This window comes from Mus caroli, unplaced genomic scaffold (assembly GCF_978045245.1).
Source record: "Mus caroli unplaced genomic scaffold, Mus_caroli_1 scaffold_8, whole genome shotgun sequence".
NCBI classification, from domain to species: domain Eukaryota; kingdom Metazoa; phylum Chordata; class Mammalia; order Rodentia; family Muridae; genus Mus; species Mus caroli.
Genome location: NW_028227263.1, coordinates 50,935,586 through 50,955,411, shown reverse-complemented (window position 1 = coordinate 50,955,411; position 19,826 = coordinate 50,935,586). Strand labels below are relative to the sequence as shown.

Below are 19,826 nucleotides of genomic sequence, written 5' to 3'. Positions count from 1 at the left end.
CCCTTACCTCCACATTCAACCTCAGATACTGTGAATCTGAACACTTATATGGCACGCGCTTGTGATCCTAGTGTTGGAGATGCAGTTACAGAAGGATCTCTAGAACTAATTTGTTAGCCAACCTAGCCTACTTGGTGAGTTACAGACCATTGACAAACCCTGACTCATTAAACAAAACATATGGCATCTGAGGACAGAAAAATTATCTGTTACTTCTACATGCAAACACAAATGTGTACACATGCAACCTTCAAAGACTCTGATGGCTATTCTCAGCTATCAACCTGACTATATCTGGAATGAACTACAGTCTAGAAATGGAGGGCAAACCTGTTATCCAGATCTTGATTCTGGAAGACAAACCGCTCCTGCCTGCCTTTGGATCAAGATTTATAACTCTTAGCTCCTTCTCTAGCACTATGTTGGCCTGCATGCTGCCACGCTTCATGCCATGATGATAATGGACTAAACCTCTGAAACTGTAAACCAGCCCCAATTAAATTAAATGGTTTCTTTTATAAGAGTTGCCTTGGTCATGGTCTCTCTTCTCAGCAATGGAAACCCTAAGTAAGACATACCCACAAGTTGATCTGCACACATGCATACACACACACACACACACTCACACACACACACACACAGAGAAAGAGAGAGAGAGAGAGAGAGAGAGAGAGAGAGAGAGAGAGAGAGAGAGAAACAAAAACCCTGATGCCTAGAATAAAACTTATGTGGCTTTTTTTGGCATAACTATAACCCTCGAAATATTTCAAGCATATGTAGTGACCAAATAGAAATGGAGTGATTTAAAATTACATTATCCACCCTAGTAAAATATTAATATTGAAGTGAGGCATTGGAACAGATGGCCTTGGCTTTGGTGATGGTAGACTGAAGTCTTCAGCAGAGGAAGGAACAGGCTTGCTCAATGGTAACTGGTCCCATAGTTCTAAGGCTCAGCAGGAGGTTGGGCAAGAGTACCCTGATTGTGGTCTCTGAACAATGTGCTGTAGACTACTGGATGAGCACACACATTCATTAGTCCAAGGAAGTATCACTAGGCTCTTCTGAACGCTTTCCTTAAGCTTTTCCATTACAGTTCGGCTCTTCTAGTAGGTCTCAAAGGTACTTTTGTGATCTAACGGGGATCTGATATAAAGCAGTTAACACAATGCCTCCCCTGCAGGCTCAGTAAGAATTAACAAGAAAAGAGTGAACTGAGCAGAGTGGGACCACTGATCAGAGCAGACACAGTAATGGGGAGAGCAGCTCTGAGTCCTAAAGTAGTAGAGAAAGTGGCTCTTGGAGCAGGAGGTAGAAGCCAGGAGAGTCCAGCTCACTACAGCCTTTCTGGATCCATTTCTACCTGTCAAAATAAGGAATCAGATTAAAGCAACCTTAGGAATTTTTGGCATCCAGACCAGTACTTGGTACATAGTATGTATTTGGGCCTCCATGTATTGGGATATGTGTTGACTTTACTTGTTAATGTGAAATAGTAATAAGTCTGTGAAGACACCTCCAGACTCATAGGAAGAAATGAAATATTTGAGGGCTTCTCCAATGGTAGCAAACAGGTAGGGAGACAAGCAGAGCTTTCAAATAACAGAACACCAAATGCAGAAGGACTACAAGGCTCCATCCTGAAGTCACAGCAAGTAAATGTCCTTGGGCAATTTTTTTTTTTTTTTTTTTGAGACTGAGAGTGATGCCAGGCTAGTTGTGAAGACCCAATAGTGGCAAAAGATGCCATGGGCATCTTGGTTATGGATCTTTAGGTAGTACCCTCCCATCTTTGTCTCTCTGTCTCTGTCTCTGTCTCTGTCTCTCTCTCTCTCTCGCTCCCCCTTGCCATGTGAACAAATTATATCTGCCTGATCTGTCTGATTTTATTCTCCTTTAGATTCTAAGGAAAAGAAAATATTTCCCTTAAGCCAGGCATGCTTATTAGCACAAAGTAGTCTCCTGTGAACAATAATGGAATCAGTAACCTAATGAATGGAGACAGTAGGACAGCTCATCTTTGACCTTAGTCTCACTGAACCGCGTCCAGGGAGAGAAAATATCCAGAACACCATCCTGAACCAAGCCTACTAAAAAGAATCTTAGTTCTTGCAAGATATCAGCCAATTAACAAAGGAATCCAAAAGTCAGTTGGCTTCTTTCTTTCCTTTAAGTTGTAAAAACTGCGATTTGTTTCCCATCTTTCCTGAGTTATAGAATATGGTAAAATTCTGGGGGTTAAGTATACTATCATAGAGGGGAACAGAAGATAGGTTGAAGATATTACGCAGGCATATTTAAGTACAAAGCCTGTTCTCTGTAGTGTGTTAGAGAGTTCAAACATATGGCACACCTGATTTCTATGCCTGATTTCTATTTAGAATCATTTTAGATAAGGCCTGGGATTATATCTAATACCACCTATCCTTTGAACATGGCTTGGTGATTCTATATCCAGCTTTTGTATGGACCTTTGATCAAGAGTTGAGACCAGGCCCATCCTTCAGCGCATGTACCTTTATGAAACTCGAGTAGTACTAAGAGAAATACAGTGCTGATTCCACTAAGGAGAAAAGACACTGTGAGTCAGAAATCACTCACTACCTTAGGGTCATACTGTGTTAAATCAGAAAGGCCTAGAGTTGGCCTCCAGACTTCTATCTCCCTATCCCATGTCATCTCCATGGGCCTTCAGTTCTAATAATCCCACAAACAGGATAGATCAGGATGTGAGTGTACCTGCCCTGGAGACAGCTGTCTTTATTCCTAATCCTGGCTCCAGCATCTGCTGCTTGTGTGACCTTGCAAAAATGACTCCATATCTCTGAAGTTCAGTTTCCATTCCCATGTAATGAGAGAACTAATACCAACCACACTGAGTTTCTGTGCAAATTAAATTAATCTGTGAATTAATTAACAACCCCCATCTTGTTCCAAAAAAGAATTCAAGGTGGCTCACAAGGACATGATAGAATAATTTAGGAAGAGGGGAGAAAAGAAATAAGAACAAGGCAGGCAGAAAGGGGAGTCAGTCCAGAGCAATGGCTAAGAATAGGTGACCTGTTTTTTTCTCAAAGTTTGTCCTGTTGCCAAACCCAAAAAAGAAACTTTAGCATCTACATCATTTGCTGTACAAACTTATGACTAAAAGAGAAATCTTTGTTCGGGTCTAGAATGGGTTTCAAGTTTCTATATCTGAGATATAATACAGACTTCTGTAAGTCCAAGGTTCCAGGTACCACACTAGGTGATGATGACCTGTGTAGGACAGGTAAGCAGAATCCTTCCATCAAAGAGGACATATCTATAGAACGAACCATATTAAGGAATGCATCTTTATATATAATATTATAATATAATAGTATATAATAATAATGTAATGATAATATAATAGTATATAATATATAATCAATCTATAATATCTGTCATTATCATTTCTATGTGCTGGGGCTACACAGTACACAAAGCAGTTAAATATCCCTACCTATATGCTCGATGAGGAGAGCAACATTAAGAAAATTACTGAGTGACATATACATAATCAATATTGACAAGAGAAGGGTGAAGAATACTGGTCTAGAAAGTGTCCCGTCCAGCAGGACCCAGTTATTCGTGGGTGTGAGGGGGACCGCAAACCTGAAGAGAAAGGAGCAAGGAAGAAGAGCGAGACCAAGGAGGATTCCTGTCAAGGTCTCAGTTTATTAGGCTGAAACACCAGGTTTTAAGCACACAGGAAGGGAAATAGGGAGGGGTTGAGGGGGAATTAACAAAGAACAAAGAAGTGGGCATCTGGAGACATGAAGGCCAAATTCAGATTGCAGGCGGGAGGCACTCCGAGTCCTATCTCTAGAATGTAAATCCTTCCTTAACAGCCTTGGGTGTCAGGCTGGGCTCAGCATGTAACTCATGTCTTTAGAAGTCTTGGGTGTCAGGAAGAGATAACGAAGAGGAGACGATAATTCAATCTTTTTACAGCCTCAGGTGCCAGGAAGGAAATAGGGAGGAGGGGGTGACCAGCTCCTTAACACAAGGACATTTGGCTTATTAGGGTGGGAAACTGTGAAAGGCCTACTTTCTTACGGTATGGTCTCCAACAAGAAAGAATGGACTAGGGAGACATCTCTGAGAGATTGAACTTTGGGTCAAGAATTGAAGGGAGACATGGAGGGAGCAATGAAGGGGCAGAATAAGGTCACAGCCAAAGGTTAGCAGGAGCCTGGCAGTGTCCCTTCACTCAGAATCATGACAATCTTTTCCCACAAGAATAGCAGAAATTCAATTTAGACCAAGTTGGAGTGATGTATAAGACTTAGGTGGTTCAAAAATTTCAGAGATGAAATGAGGGAGGATAAACTCAGGAGTTCTGCAGTGAGTCACATTCTTAAAGTTCTGCAGACTGAAAGATAGTAAGATAGACAGACATTCCCCTGCCTATCTTGTGCTAGAAAATGCCTAAGCATAAGATCACAAGGCACACTGAATGCAACACTATGTGATTAGATCATGGTGAGTCATATACTCATCTCAAGTGCTCTCTTCAGCAAAATCTTTCATTGCCAAGAGATAGAGAAAGGGTGCTGGTATGACTAAAACTATGGGTACTGAAGATCTTGTTCAAAGTAAATGACTTTCCCTAAATGAACAGTTCATAAACAAAAAAGCAGAAGCTACATCTTTCTATGACATGAGAAATTATTAACGTACTTGTTAATTCGACAAATGGATAAAATCTTGGATGATTCAGTTGTTGTAATGATTCCCAAAAGGTGTTTTGTGTTTTCTTTTATCTACACAAAGATCATTCCCTGTGCTGCCACGCACAGCCAGTGATCTTATGATCTTAGATCTAAAATGTTTAGGCTTTGAATACTGAGTGATTGGCTATGATTTCCTCCCCTCCTTGTAGTTCTTAGAATATTCTATGGGGTTTCAAGACAAAGCTGAAGAACAGACCACAAAACCAGAATACATATTAAACAGTAATGCATTCATTAAGCTTAATCATTGTCAGTCTCTAAGATAACAATCACTGTAATTGAAAACATAGAAAAGAGAAGTGCACAAACTATAGAGGGGAGAATTATGAGACATATTCTTGATAAGGTAGCTGTTGACCCCTGAGTTGATGGTCAATCTCTAGGTGTATTTCTACAATGTGCATATTTTAACCAGTGCTCAACTGTGACCTTAAGCATGGCTGCAGTGCTGTGCATTTTAGCCAAGCTAAAGGAATATGCTGGCAAGATTCTGGGTATGAAAGAGAATGGTACAGAAATTCACTGAAAACACTTTTAACTTCCTAATTTTGTCTTTGAGATGCTTCCTAATTATGTCTTCTCTCTCTCTGGTTGGGTGGAATCTACTACCTCCTTGGTGGGCTTTTATGTTCATAGATCCTCTAACTGCTTCAGGTCTTATAAGCACCAGACTATTATACAGCTCTGCCCAAAACCTTTGTATCAGTGGCTTTCTCTCCCCAGAAGAAATATCTACTCATTTCACAAGTGGAAAACCTATCCATGTCTCACTGGTATGACAACTTGTAAGCAAAGCCAAGCAATGATGGCAATAAAGTAGGGGTGTTTGTTGTCATTTATCTTTGCTACCTTGCTAATACTTAATCTTGCAAATACTCAATCCCCAGCCTATAATGGTGTCTCCATTCCTCATTACTTAAAAATTTCCTCTTTAGTGACTACAACCTCCCATGAAAGTCCTACCTGCTAGAGGAGGCTTTGTCGGTTTTTCCATCCAGAAACAGCCTGCTTCCTCTGGACTCCCAATGTTCTTGATTTAACTTTTGCCATGACACTAACTTCCACTTTGGGTGACTTTTTGTTTGATGCATATCTTATGCTCTTTAATTAACTAGACACATGCCTTCTTGTTAATTAGAAAGCTAGATTCATGCCTTCAAGTCTTTGCTCCCCAACAAGAAACAGACAGGACTCCTTTCAATTATGCGGCATTTAGAAACTAGCAGTTGACCTAAAGAATGATAGATGGAAAGGACAGTGGACAGCTGAGTGACATCATTTTAGTACATCCTTATAAGTCAGCTAACATTTATGGAAGACCTGAATGCAACTAGTTTTGAAGGTTGCTAATTGTTCTAGTGTCAGATGGTCATGTCCTACGCAGCCAGGTTCTAGCATCCTGACAGGGTCAGCAAGGGAATGAATAAAGGACAGACAAGTATATACATTACAAAAAAGCTGGAATCAGTTGAGCTGTGCTTTTGCTGATAGATGATACCTACTATTAAACAACCCTGAACCTCATTGTATTTATTCTGTGTAACAGACGGTGGCATGGGAGGAGTTAGCTTCAGTGGGATGTCTCTGTGTGTGAGCAGACTCAGGCTGCAAACATCCAGAAGGAGGAAGCTGCAGTTTCTGTACTCAGTCATTTGTAAACACAGTTGCAAACACTGTCAGTGTCATTCTGGCCAGAGGAAGGCTTTACCAATTCCAAACCTGTCCCCTATGGAGAAGGCTTTCCCATTTTAGTGGTCAGGAGGTATTAGGTCCCTTACATGGTCATGACCATATCAACAAAGCACACTCACTCAGGACTTCAGCCACATTTTATAATTCAGTCAGGTCTTCTTCACCTCCACATATCAGATGAAAATCATGTCCATTGATCATATAAATCTGTGGAAACAGACCCTATTGATTGATTTTATTTAGAGAGAAATACATGGGGGATAAGCTTGGGATAAATCTTTAATAACCCTCCTAAGGTGATTTCTACAGCACTACAGTTAATTCTTCATTCTTAATAATCTTCCCAGTAAACTCAGTGTTGCATGGGAATGTGTACACTGTGTACGCATTTACACATGTGTGCACATGTGTGTGTGTATGGGAGAACAACCCATGTCAGGACTCACTATCCTTGCTTGTGACAGGGTTTTGCTGTTGAATGCTGCTCTATGAGACAAGCTACCTGACTGTTGAGCTTCTGGGTATCCTTCTATCTCTGGCTCTCATCTTGCCCTAGAAGTACTGGGATTACAGATATGCTATGATGCCTGAATTTACATCATTTCAGGTCTTTTGTGCCGAGCACTTTACCTACTGAACCATCTCTCCAAATTGTGACTGCATTTTAGTAGTTTTTATAATAAACTCAATTTATAGTGATATGAGACCCAAGTTTTTCTGTCTCTAATACAACCACAGATGATATATACATATATGTATATATACATATATGTGTGTGTGTATATATGTATACATACAGCTTAGCATCACATATAGGTAGTGTTGTTGAATCAATGTTTCCAAGGGTTCTAGAGACCACACACACACAAGTGTGTGTGTGTATATATATATACATATATATATATATATGTATATATATATACATATATATATATATATATATATATATATACTCACTCTAGTTACATACTTTCACGTTAGAACTGTATGATGGGCATTGGGGATGTAATGCTGGCTGATTTGAATTTTTCATTTCTGCTTGTTGCCTTTTTTTGTGTTGCTGCATTATGTGGAGCCTGCTAATAGCTAACTTGTCCAAGAATTCATGTTCAGGAGACACTACTTCAAAATATGTTTCACTCCTAAACAATCCGTGAAAGAGAGAGGGGAAAGCTTTTGTGTGTTTAATAGGTAAGAAAATTGACTTTTTCAAAATCCTAAGTCAATTGAAAAAAATAAATGAGTGAATGAATAAATAAGCAACATGTAGAAACATGAATAAAAGCTGTATAAACATATTGAAATACATGTCAAATCCTATGTAGCAACAAGGTAGAAGACTAGGAAAATACAAACCTTCTGGGACCCTTGGGGTCATTAATTTAACACACTACCTAGAATATTTCCCATATGAGAAATATAGGAAAAGAGACCCTCCTAGGTAAGCAGCAGCCAGCATCATTTAATAGAGTTGGAAAACTGTGCTAGTCAATCATTACGGTAGGTTCCCTCAGTTCAGCTGGCATTAGGAGGAAACTTCCAGCTCTAAGCTTATCCCCAGAGAGGAAAGGGAAAATCAAGCCACATATCCATCATGTAGACTTCAGGGTGGCTTGTTATATAGTTGTAGTCATATATAATTCTAGAGACCTGTTAATAGCAATGTGCATAGAGTTAAACTTTTGCAATACATCTGAGATTTTGAGGAGATAAAATCCATGTTGTTTATTTGTTTGTTTGTTGCCAGAATTAAAAGAATATGCATTTAAGAGCTAGAAAAATGGCTCAGAAGTTAACAGTATACACTGTTCCTAAATATGGCCCAAGTTCAGTCGAGAGAACGTATATTAGGCAGCTCACAGCTGCCTGTAATTATAGCTCCAGTGAATTTTACCATACTCTCCTCTAGGAGCAACTACTCACATGGACACATACCCACCCATGAAATTAAAAAAAAAGACATAAAATAAATCATTTTAAAATGTACTCTATACTGTTAATAATCAGGAAAATGTCAATGAAGACCATGCATAGGTGTTAACTGATAATAAAATATTAGCAACAATTCAGAAGTCTGGTATTCCATGAATTAGAAAAGGTTTGATTCAACACGATCATACTCATGCTGCTCTGAGAATGAACATCGGTATAACCATTTGCAGCACAATTTGACAGCACTTCATAAAATGGTTTGCACTGTATAAAAATCCAGCAACTTTGATTCTAAGCATATCTTTGCCAATAGGCACCAAAGCACATGTACCATAAAGACAGCATAAACAATGTTGTCAATTACAATAGTAAGGCAAAACACCCTATCAAGGAGAGAATCATTTTATAAATTGTATTTCCCTCACACAATGAGAAATTATCTATCAGACAAAACAAGACATTTGCATCTACTGCAATAAAATAAATACTTCAAGAATACATTGAATAGTTTCTACTACATTACATTTTTATACAGCACGGATAAGCATCAACAGGTAATTTATACATATGGTAGCATTTATTTTTTAATTAATTTAAATATAGTTACATAAATTACTCCTTCTCTTCCTTCCCCCCAGTCCCACCCCACACATCTCCCACCTTGCATGCACCTTCTCAAATTCATAGCTTTCTTTTTTCATTGTTATTGATAAACACACATGCAAATATTTATAAATATATCCTGCTCTGTTATATATATATATATATATATATATATATATATATATATATATATGTGTGTGTGTGTGTGTGTGTGTGTGTGTGTGTGATTTCAGACATAACTACTTGATACTGTGTAACCAGTTAGTGTGCTCATCTAAGGAAGATTAGTTATCCTGCTCTCAACTTTACTTAGCGCTCTGTAGTTCTGTCTACAGTGGGACAAAACCAGAATTTTTCCCTTCTATGTTACCATGTATACTGGTATTATACTTACTCACGGCTTGATTAATTTACCATATTGTTGAGATGCATCTGTAAAACTCCCCTCTCATTTCTAGAAGACACAAGCTCATAGCAGACTTCCTGGTCCTCTGGCTCTTACAATGTTTCTGACCCAGTTATAGATGTTATCAGTTCTGCTTGGGCACTCCATAATGATCACTTGTTCTCTGCATTTCGACCAGTTTTGGGCCTCTCTCAGTTATAAAGAGAAATTTCTTTGATAACCTGTCAATTGGAGAGAGTATTGAAATCACCTACTATTAAAGAGCTTATGTTGATCTGTTTTTTAATTTCATTAGCAAGACTTTTGTGTGAAATTGGGTACATCAGAGATTGGCACATACATGTTTAGGATTTTAATGTCTTATTTTCTCCCCTTTTATTGAAAATAGATTTTTTTCTCACATAATACATCCTGATTACCATTTATTCCTCCTTTAATCTTCCAGGTTTCTCTATACCTCCCTTCCCATACAGATCTTCCACCAGTCTCAGAAAACAAATAGACTTCTAAGGTACAATAATAAAATGATATAAAATATACAGTATAATAAATATAATAAAATATGACACAATATAAAAATAATTAAATATAGGCTCCCAAGAGCCAATGGGTATGAAATTAGCTGAAATATCCAACAAAGGGAAGAGAGAACCTTAGAGACAATATCCAAAGGTTAGGCACGGCTCCAGGTTGAGGGATGGTGCCACCCACTCATTTAAAAAATATTAACTCTGAATTCTTCCTGTCTAAAGGAAATGCAGGTACAAAGACTAGAGCTTAGACTAAAGGAAAGGCCATCCAGAGACTGCCCCACCTAGGAATCCATCCCATTTGCAGACACCAAACCCAGACACTATTGCTGATGCCAAGAAACACTTGCTGACAGGATCCTGGTATAGCTAACCTCTGAAAGGCTCTGTTAGAGTCTGATCAATACAGATGTGAATGCTCGAAGCCAACCATCGGACTAAGCCCTGGGACGCCAATGGAGGAGTTAGAGCAAAGACTGAAGGAGCTTAAGGGGTTTGTAACCCATAGGAAGAATAGCAATATCAACCAACCAGACCTCCCAGAGCTCCCAGGGACTAAACCACCAATCAACATTGGAGGGACTCATGGTTCCTGCTGCATATGTAGCAGAGGATTGCCTCATCTGGCCTCAATGGGAGGAAATGCCCTTGATCCTGTGAAAGCTTGATGCCCCAGCATAGGGGAATGCTAGGGCAGTGAAATAGGAGTTGGTGGATGGGTAGGGAGAGCACCCACATAGAAGTGGGGGAAAGGGGGTTGGATAGGGGGGTTGAGGAAGGGAAACTGAGAAGAGGGATGACATTTGAACTGTAAAAAAATAAAATAACCAATAAAATAAATAAACAATAAAATAGAATACAACAAATCAGAATAGGAAAATGAAAATATATCGAAAGAAAAGATTCTAAGAAAACACATAAGAAAGGGACACAGAGCCGGGCATGGTGGCGCACGCCTTTAATCCCAGCACTCAGGAGGCAGAGGCAGGTGGATCTGAGTTAGAGGCCAGCCTGGTCTATGGAGTGAGTTCCAGGACAGCCAGGGCTATACAGAGAAACCCTGTCTCAAAAAACAAACAAAACAAACAGAGAGAGAGAGAGAGAGAGAGAGAGAGAGAGAGAGAGAGAGAGAGAGAGAGAGAGAAGAAAGAAAGGAAGGAAGGAAGGAAGGAAGGAAGGAAGGAAGGAAGGAAGGAAGGAAGGAAGGAAGGAAGGAAGGAAGGAAGGGAGAGAGAGAGAGAGAGAGAGAGAGAGAGAGAGAGAGAGAGAGAGAGAGAGAGAGAGAGACACACAGACACGGAGACACACTCGTTTGCATATTCAGAATTAAGAAAAACTGGGGGGGGATCTTTTATAACATGCAGTTTCTACTACCCCGCTTTAAGCTCTGGGTGGACTGCCCTTACAACCACCACCCTGGTTACACAGACACATTCTCTTATTTTTAATATGCTTTTTAGCTCAATGGCCAGAGTACTCAATGGTGGGCCTCCCACAGATAACGTGCCCTTACCTTCACTCTCAGCTCGACACCTCTAACTCTGCCCTCAGCTGAGTTGCCTGGTTACCTTCTTGCTCAACACCCTGATTCTGCCCTCAGTTTAGTTGCATTTCTAATCTCTCGCCTGCTACCCCAGGTCCAGTTGAGTAGTGGCCAATGCCCATTTCACCCAAGATCTAACATGGCTGGTGGTTCCCTCTCCCTCCAAAGCATAGTGAATCCTCTTTCCTCCTCCTGTATCTCCTCATCTGCCTGCAAGGACCTGGAAGTCTCACCTCTTCGCCAAAGGCATCTTTAGTGATCGATCAAGAACCAACTGGGGAACAGAATCTTCAGCATTCACATGCAGATTCCTGATCAAACAATCAGAACCACTCCCTACAATCTTTATCTGTAAAATGGTGCTAGAAGGGTCAGTCACTTTTGTAGAATTGCACATCTATGCGCATTGAGGTTTCTATTTCTTCAACAAGGGGTATGCTCACTAGCAGCTATTATTTTAAAACATACATTTATTTTTCTTTATGTATTATTATTTCTGTGTGTGAGAAAGATTGTGTGTGTGTGTTGTGTATGTGAGCATGTGCGTGCTTGCCCACCTGCACATACATATGCAAACATGCATATGCGAGTGCATGTAGAGAGAAAGGGGGAGGAGGATCCCCATTGTCAGCAAGTATTGGCGAATGGTCCAACCTTATGATCACAGATGAGAGTTTCAGTAGGAAGCCTTTAAAACATAACTGAGACAGATTATTACTCAACATCCCTTTTTGAAGACAACTTTGGATTCTCTTAGTTCAACATGCAGAAACATGGAGGCTATTGCAGTATTTTAGGTGAACACTGGTGGGTGGGGACACCTGCTGAATATATTGATACATGAGATGAGATAAAGAAGTTCTCCAGTTTGAGGAATGAAAGAGAGTGTCATATTGATAAGATGAAGAACTCTAGGAGAACCAATAATTGAAAATTTGCAAACTATTTTCAGGAAAAGGTGAAACACTTAAGAGTCTACACTTAAATTATTCAATTGATTGTCTACATTTTAAACATCAATAAGGGTAACTGATCTCTGATTTAAAGCATGGACATATTCTTCTAATTGATGAAGTCTAGGGAGTAAATAGTGGTAGAGACCAATCTTTTCTCATGAGCTATTTATCCAGTCTATATATTCAGTGGGTCTATGAGGCCATGTGGAAAAAAATTGAACTTATAGTCAGAGAAGAGGGATTTAATTTCAATGCTCATTCTCTACTTACTCCAATTATCACTTAATCTACATTTATAAATTAGCAGAATTCTCTTTTGTCTTAGAATTCTCAATTAAAATTGGCCAGGAAACATTTGAAACTAACAGAATATAACATTTTGATCTAATATTTCACACAAGCCGTTACAGTCTTCTACAAAGGCAAAATAATGTTTTTATCCCTTTTATTGGTAAAGAAATCAAGTCAATGAGTTTAAGTAGCTAAAATAAAGCTATATAATTAAATTTGATCCCCTGAATTCTACAAATAGTCAGTAAGTGACTCTAAGTGTTGGGTTCCTGGACAAACAATAATAACATCACCTGGAAAAGTGAAGGGAATGAAAAGCCCTTGTCTTTCCTCAAATCTACTGAAACAATATCATACCCAGGGCTCTGATGCTTACAAAGTGCCCAGAAGATTATGAGAGGCAAATGAGAGGTGCCTACATACACAAAGCATCGTAATCTCAATTCTTCACTCTTCTGTCTGAGATTTACCCTGTTGGAGTGGCAATATTGGCAAACTGAAATGTCATCAAAATCAAGACCATGTAAAACAAAGAGCAAAATCACCAGGTAGCTGTGCTAATAACTACCTACTAAAAATTTCCAGAACCAATGGCTTAGCAATAAGAATTACTTTATTTTCCTTAAGATGCTCTTGATTTCTTTCTCCAATGTAAATGGTAATTGTGAAATTGAATTCCCATGGGGGTGATTGAGAAAATAGTGCTGAAAAACTGTTCTGTGTGGGGAAAATATTATCTACCTACACACTAGAAGTACTTCACTGGAAGGTCTCCTTCTGTGGGATTTCAGAAAGATCCATTCCATGGAATCTCAAAATAAAATCTCCACTCCCCCCCCCAATTTTAGTTAAGTTCTTTGCCAAAAGTGAGCACATAGAAAAGTGTGGAATGGATGAATGAACATCTAACCAAAAAAAGAACTGAGAGAGGAAGTTAAAATTTTCTTTTAATTGTGCAGAGTTTATCCCAAGTCAGTAGTTCTCTACCATCCTTCCAAGGAGAAGGAGGAGGAGGAGAATCTTACCTTCATGCTATCTTTTCCAGAGAGATGATTTCTCTCTATTCAAGCATAGATTGAGTGCAAAAAGAATGCCCTCCCCAGCTCTCCTGTAGTGATAATAGAGATGAGCAATGCCAAATAATGGAAATGAAAGCAAAGAGAATTTTGATGAGAAGCCAGGATATCTGGTCCAATAATATATGATCCTGAATGTATCCCCTAAGTCCTTAGGCATGTTTTCTTCAGATTTTAACACTCTTGCAAATCTGCAGAACATAATTATGTGTCTTATCTGGGCAGAACCCTACACTGTTAAGCATCAAAAGTTGTTACTGGTCCTTGGACCTAGTTGACAGTCTAGCTCTAGATCACAATTGTTTCATCTGGGTTTGAGAATAAAAGAAAGTATTCCTCTTACTACTTTGAAAGACCTTTCTCATTCTCTGTTTTCTATTGAATGGTTGAATTGGTAGATGGGACCTATCAAAGAAAGAAATTAGCAAAGTTCTTCATCTGAACTCTTTTAGAAGTAGGTATGTTGTAAAAAGCAAAGGGGTTCAGTGGAAGAACTGGGAAAAAATTTTGAAAGCCAATAACTACCAGAGGCTACCATGACCTTGGTGGAAACAGACTGACATGGCTCCTGCCCCTGGAATTGTGCCAGTGGACATGGGACCCCAAGAGTGTTGATGACTGCCAAGGGCATAAACCTTGTTTGTGTAATAGTGTTCCTATTTTCACATTCCTCCGAGGAATGTCCTCCCTGATAATGTTAGTGTTTCTATGATAATCAGACAACGTAAGTCCAGGAGGGGAAGGTGTGACTAACATCTCAGCAAAATGATAAACACTGGGACCTTCAAGACAGCCTTTAAGGCTGTGCAAAAGAACTCTAAAAACATGAGTTCAAAAATATATAATTTATAATTTCTCAATTATGCAAAAATATAAGGATGCAATATGAATTATATATATATATATATATATATATATATATATATATATATATATATATGGAGCTTCACAGGTCTAAAGGAACAGAGGCAGCTATACTGTGCGCCAGCTTGTCAGAAAGATATAAAGATAGGCAGATACAAAGACAGGCAGATTCCTGAGTTCAAGATCAGCCTGAGACACAGCAAGTCCAGGTCCAGGTATGGTAGAAATAGTAATTTCTGGACAGGGTCCCACCCACCTAGCTTATTCTCTATACTCAATAGAGGCAGGCTAGCAAAAAGCAAGAACAGTTCTTTAGAATTTTTTCTTTTTCTATTGAGAGCTGAGCTGTCTGGAGATCTCTAGAGAGTGAAAACAGCTAGTCAAAATAATTTTTTTAACAGGATTTCTGACTTGGTTCTAATTTCTAAGAATTACTTAGAGAGCTGACACAGCTCTTTTCTAATGCTTTCTAGCAGCTATGCAGAGAAGTCTGTCTGAAGAGCGAATATAGCTCTTTTAGAATTTCTCTGGCTTTCTGATTTTGATTGGAAAACCCAAGAATTCCTTTTAGTTTTTGCTCACAGAATTTCTGACTTGGTTGGGGGAATATAAGATTTTTTTTTAATAGCTGCTTTTCTGACTTTGGTCAGGAAGTCCATGAGTTATCCAGAGAGCTTTTAGAATTTTTACTAATAGAGAGAGCTCTATCAACCAAAGAGGTTTTTAGAATAGCTAAAGAAGCTGTCTAGAGCACCTAGGCTGCAAGCTTAGACCTATGATTTGTTTTCAAGGATACCAAACACCCCTCTCTCAGGAACCTAGACCTAACCTAGGATGGTCCTTGGCAAGTAACTAGGTAAAGTAAATTCAGAGAGGTTGTTTTTGACCTGGGACCTTTAGGACAACCTTTAAGGCTGTCCAAAAGAACTCTAAAAACATGAGTTCAAATATGTTTAATTTCTCAACTATGCAAAAATATAAGGATACAGTATATGCAAATATATATATATATACATATATATATTTATGCTCTCCTCTCTGCCTGGTATGTCACAGTGTACCACTGTATCTTTAGAGTTACTTGCAATCACTTTATTTATATGACATTACTCATAGTTTCTTTAGTGCAGTCCCTGTCTTATGGATCTAAGACAACTTGATTGGCACTAGTACCTAGAGGACTGAGAGCAGAAGAGAGGAGAGCACATGGTGAGTATTCCTTCAGGCATCTTGCAGGACAGAAGCATGCTCCATGCACAGCTGCATCCTGAGCAAGAGAAAAATCATAATAAAAGGAGAGCTCCTAGGTTTCTTTAAGGTAGATACTGAAGGAGTTGCATCCTGAAGGAAGCTTCACTAGAGGGTACCAGGCAAGAAGAAAGGGACTGGAGGAAAATGGAAGACCAAAAGCAGGCATTCGTCTTGCTTTACAGGTAATGAAATAGAGCATTAGAAAGGCAGAATGCATAAACTGCCAATGTCACAGTCCAGGAATGGCATGGCAGAATCTGAAACTCAATTTTCCAGTACCAAGGCCCAATGTCTTAATTGTGTCCTTGGCTTTCCTTAAATCCGATGAACACAGAGAGGCAGTAATAACAACAGCAACTCCTCACAAAACCACACACTCCAGTGAGCACACCTGTGCACACATTACTTCATCCTGGCATTACAGGAGCCCTGATTCGAAGCAAGGAAACATGTTGGTAGGTAAAAATAATTCGCCTATGGTTATACAGCTGGTAAGGATTTGAACCCCAGCATGCTGGCTCTAGCCTGTGTTTTGAAACAGAACTAGAGAAAGGAGGATTGAGAGATGATGATGAGGATGGCCAAGTCTCCCAGATAACATAATCAGAAATCTGGAGCCAAGTGCTGGCTTCCTTTAGGCTGTTAGCCTACCTTGGATCAAAAATATAACGCTCCATTCCTCATTTGCTTCACTCTTAAAACATGGAGGAAAACAAATTCCTAAGCTAAAAACCAAACTGTAATTAGGATCCTTATCTCTGGAATACAGAACAACAAAAAATTAAAAAGTAGTTGAAAGAACTCCTTTGAAATGTAAAGGCAACTATTTCAGATTACAAAAAAAAGTATGCTAATTAAAAATGATTGATATGTTATTTTGGTAGTGACTCTTGTTACCTTGTTTCAGTTTTATTCATTTCTTGTTGACTAATGAGCACATTGAAACGAAGAGATGGGCTTAGATTGCATTTTAATTTTCTCGAGGATTTCCTGTGTGTTTATGCTTTACGTTAGTTGTTAAGCAACCCCTCAAGTTTACCACTACGTTTCTGATTAATTTGAAACTAAAAAGACAAAGGAAAGAAAGGAACTTCTAATCTGGCTGAGACACAGGGCCTTGTTTGTTGGTGCATGTTGACTGCTTAAATTAATGGAAAATTTCTTCCTTTAATAATAAACAATTATCATGAAGGGAACAGAATCATCCCTGGCCAAGTACAATCACTGATGGATGGTGGGAAAAGTCCTCAGAACTAAAAGCCATCATGTTTTTTGTTTGTTTGTTTGTTTTTGTTTTCAGTTATCAAAATAAGACTGAAGCTAAATGTTGGCCCCCATCCCCCATTCTACTTGGGGCACTTGTTCCGTGTTTAATATTAGCCTTGAGACTTGGCAACTCTAAGCCTCTGGTAACTTTATGTGGGATTTTCTGTTACTTTCTTCAGCGAGGTGATATGACATCATTGAGGGACAATGTGGGGAGTGTGCCTTTAAAAATGGAATATAGAACTAGGAGGTGACTCAGTAATTAAGGCACTTGATTGCTGGGGGGGGGGGCGTTGGGGGAGGAGGCATGACCCTATGTGGGTGTGGTTATATGTCTGCAATCCAACTTTTGGAAACTGAAGATGGAGAATAAACTCACAGAGTTCAATAGACAGCAAGATATGGAGAGCCATGCATCTTTCTGAGAGACTCAGTGAATAGGATGAAGAATGACAATGAAAGATAAATGCCAACATCAACCTCCAGCTTCTACATGTGCATGCATACATGTGAGTACACACCTACCCATTGGGTGTCCACATAAACTAACGCATGTATACCCAGGCACACCACACAGATATGAAAATGGAAGAAAATCAATCAATTGGTAACGTAACATGTAATACTGTACATGAACAAATATATGTATGGAACTTGTGAAAAAAGTAATTGCAGGCTAAAAGAGAGGGGCCCACCTTCACTTTCCAGGCCACCACGAGGGAAAACAGCGCTAGCAGGGAGATCCAATATTTTGACAGTATAATATAGTTTTGCCATCTTTGACAGTCCACAGTTACAGCAATACTTGTGGCCTGCAAACCTCAAGTTGGGCACTCATACTTGTAAAAATAACACAGAACCTAAAAATGACACAATGTAAGTCAGAAGAACCTGGAACAATGCACTCCAAGTGACAAAAGACCCCAACCTCCAACCTACATGGCTGTGCTCAACACTACCCATCCTGCTTGAAGGACAATGGAAAATGTCTCATTGACATTTTTTTAGCAAACTATTTTTCTAGGAGGTGGAGAGATGGCTCAGTGGTTAAGAGCATTGGTTACTTTTTTTTTTTTTTTTTTCGAGACAGGGTTTCTCTGTATAGCCCTGGCTGTCCTGAAACTCACTTTGTAGACCAGGCTGGCCTGGAACTCAGAAATCTGCCTGCCTCTGCTTCCCAAGTGCTGGGATTAAAGGCGTGCGCCACCACCGCCTGGCCATTGGTTACTCTTATAGAAAACCCAGTTCTGGTTCCCAGAACTCACATAGCAGCTTATAACCACCGATAACTTCAGTTCCAGGGGATCCAACATCCTCTACTGGCTTTCACAGGTAGCAGGCACACATGTGGTATGCATATATACATGCAGACAAACATCTACCACAGAAGATAAAAACAAATAGATCTTTAAAAGTACTTTTTCCTTGGGCTGGAGAGATGGTCCTATGGTTAAGATCAATAACTTCATTTCCAAAGAACTAAGGTTTGAATCCTAGCAACCACGTAGTGGCTCACAACTCTCTATGAGAGTATACACTCAGCCCAAAAAGTTTCTCCTTCCTAGCTTGCTTTGTCCACTGAGTATTATAAGTGTTTCCCACACATATCCAAGTGTGGGGCAGTCCACAAAGAATGGTCAACAAAGCAAGGCCTACCCTAAAGGAAACTGACTCTGTCTTCTATAGCAGCCATCAACTACCACTAGCTATGCTAGCATGGAGGACTCACATCTATGCTGAGATGGTGGGTGGCTTGATCTTGTGCTGGTCTTAGACAACTGTGGTTGCCGTGAGTTCAGGAACACCAATAGTTATGTCATATCCAGAAGGCAGGGTTTCACCCCAGTCATCTCCAACCTCTGGCTTTTCAATCTTCTGAGCATAGATTTTTTTTTTCTGAAAAAAAAAAAAAGAATGAGTTGTGTAAATATGATGAAAATGAATATGATGAAAAAACTATTTCTGGCACTATAGAAAAAAGAAATCAGAACAGAGAATTAATATTCATGATGAATGGCTGTGTCACATGCTGTCCTATGCTTGTGGCTTAATTTACTGGAACCTCTCTATAGTCCACATATTACCATTCTAGAGATCGGAAAACAGAGATAAAAGGGGATAAATCTTACACAGGGAACAACTGACAGTTTGAAAGCCTAGCTTCTAAAGCTGGTGCTTTGAACCCATTTTCCAGAGATTTATTTCCCTGGTTGAGCGTCTTTACGGATTTATCAAGACCAGGTTTCTTAGCCACAGCATTGCACCGCTTGATTCAGGTCTCTGGCATCCATGGTTTTCTTTCCATGGAGGATTTTTTTTTTTTTTTACTTTTTCTTTCTACTTTTTTTGCTTGCTAGCAATTTGCTATGTAGGTAGTTCTGAAGCAGGAGCATCGTTAGTGATGTAGCATCTTAAAACAGCAGAGTCATTTGTTTGTGTGTAGATACATATATGATTGTGTGTGCATGTACATTTCTAGAATGAGTTGTTAGCCAGTAAGCCAATCACAGCCCCATTTTTTTTTTTTTACCGTAGAAAACTGGCATGAAATAACTATTGAATTCAGCATAAACATGATTAGATCAAGAATGTTAGTATTTAAAAATTGTTTCCTGCCTTTTAAAATGTTTTGGTGTTTTCCCTGTCTAATTATCATCCT

The 19,826-nt window shown here is 39.2% G+C and overlaps 1 long non-coding RNA gene and 1 other non-coding gene across 2 annotated transcripts in view; both read left to right on the top strand.

Moving 5' to 3' along the window:
• The window catches only part of LOC147002935 (uncharacterized), an 80,703-nt gene that overhangs the window by 23,565 nt on the left and 37,312 nt on the right, over positions 1 to 19,826 (top strand). The gene's annotated exons all lie outside the window — the stretch shown is intronic.
• On the top strand, positions 15,150 to 15,208 carry LOC115031584 (U7 small nuclear RNA). The gene has a single exon (XR_003837263.1). It is a non-coding gene; the product is annotated as a U7 small nuclear RNA (small nuclear RNA).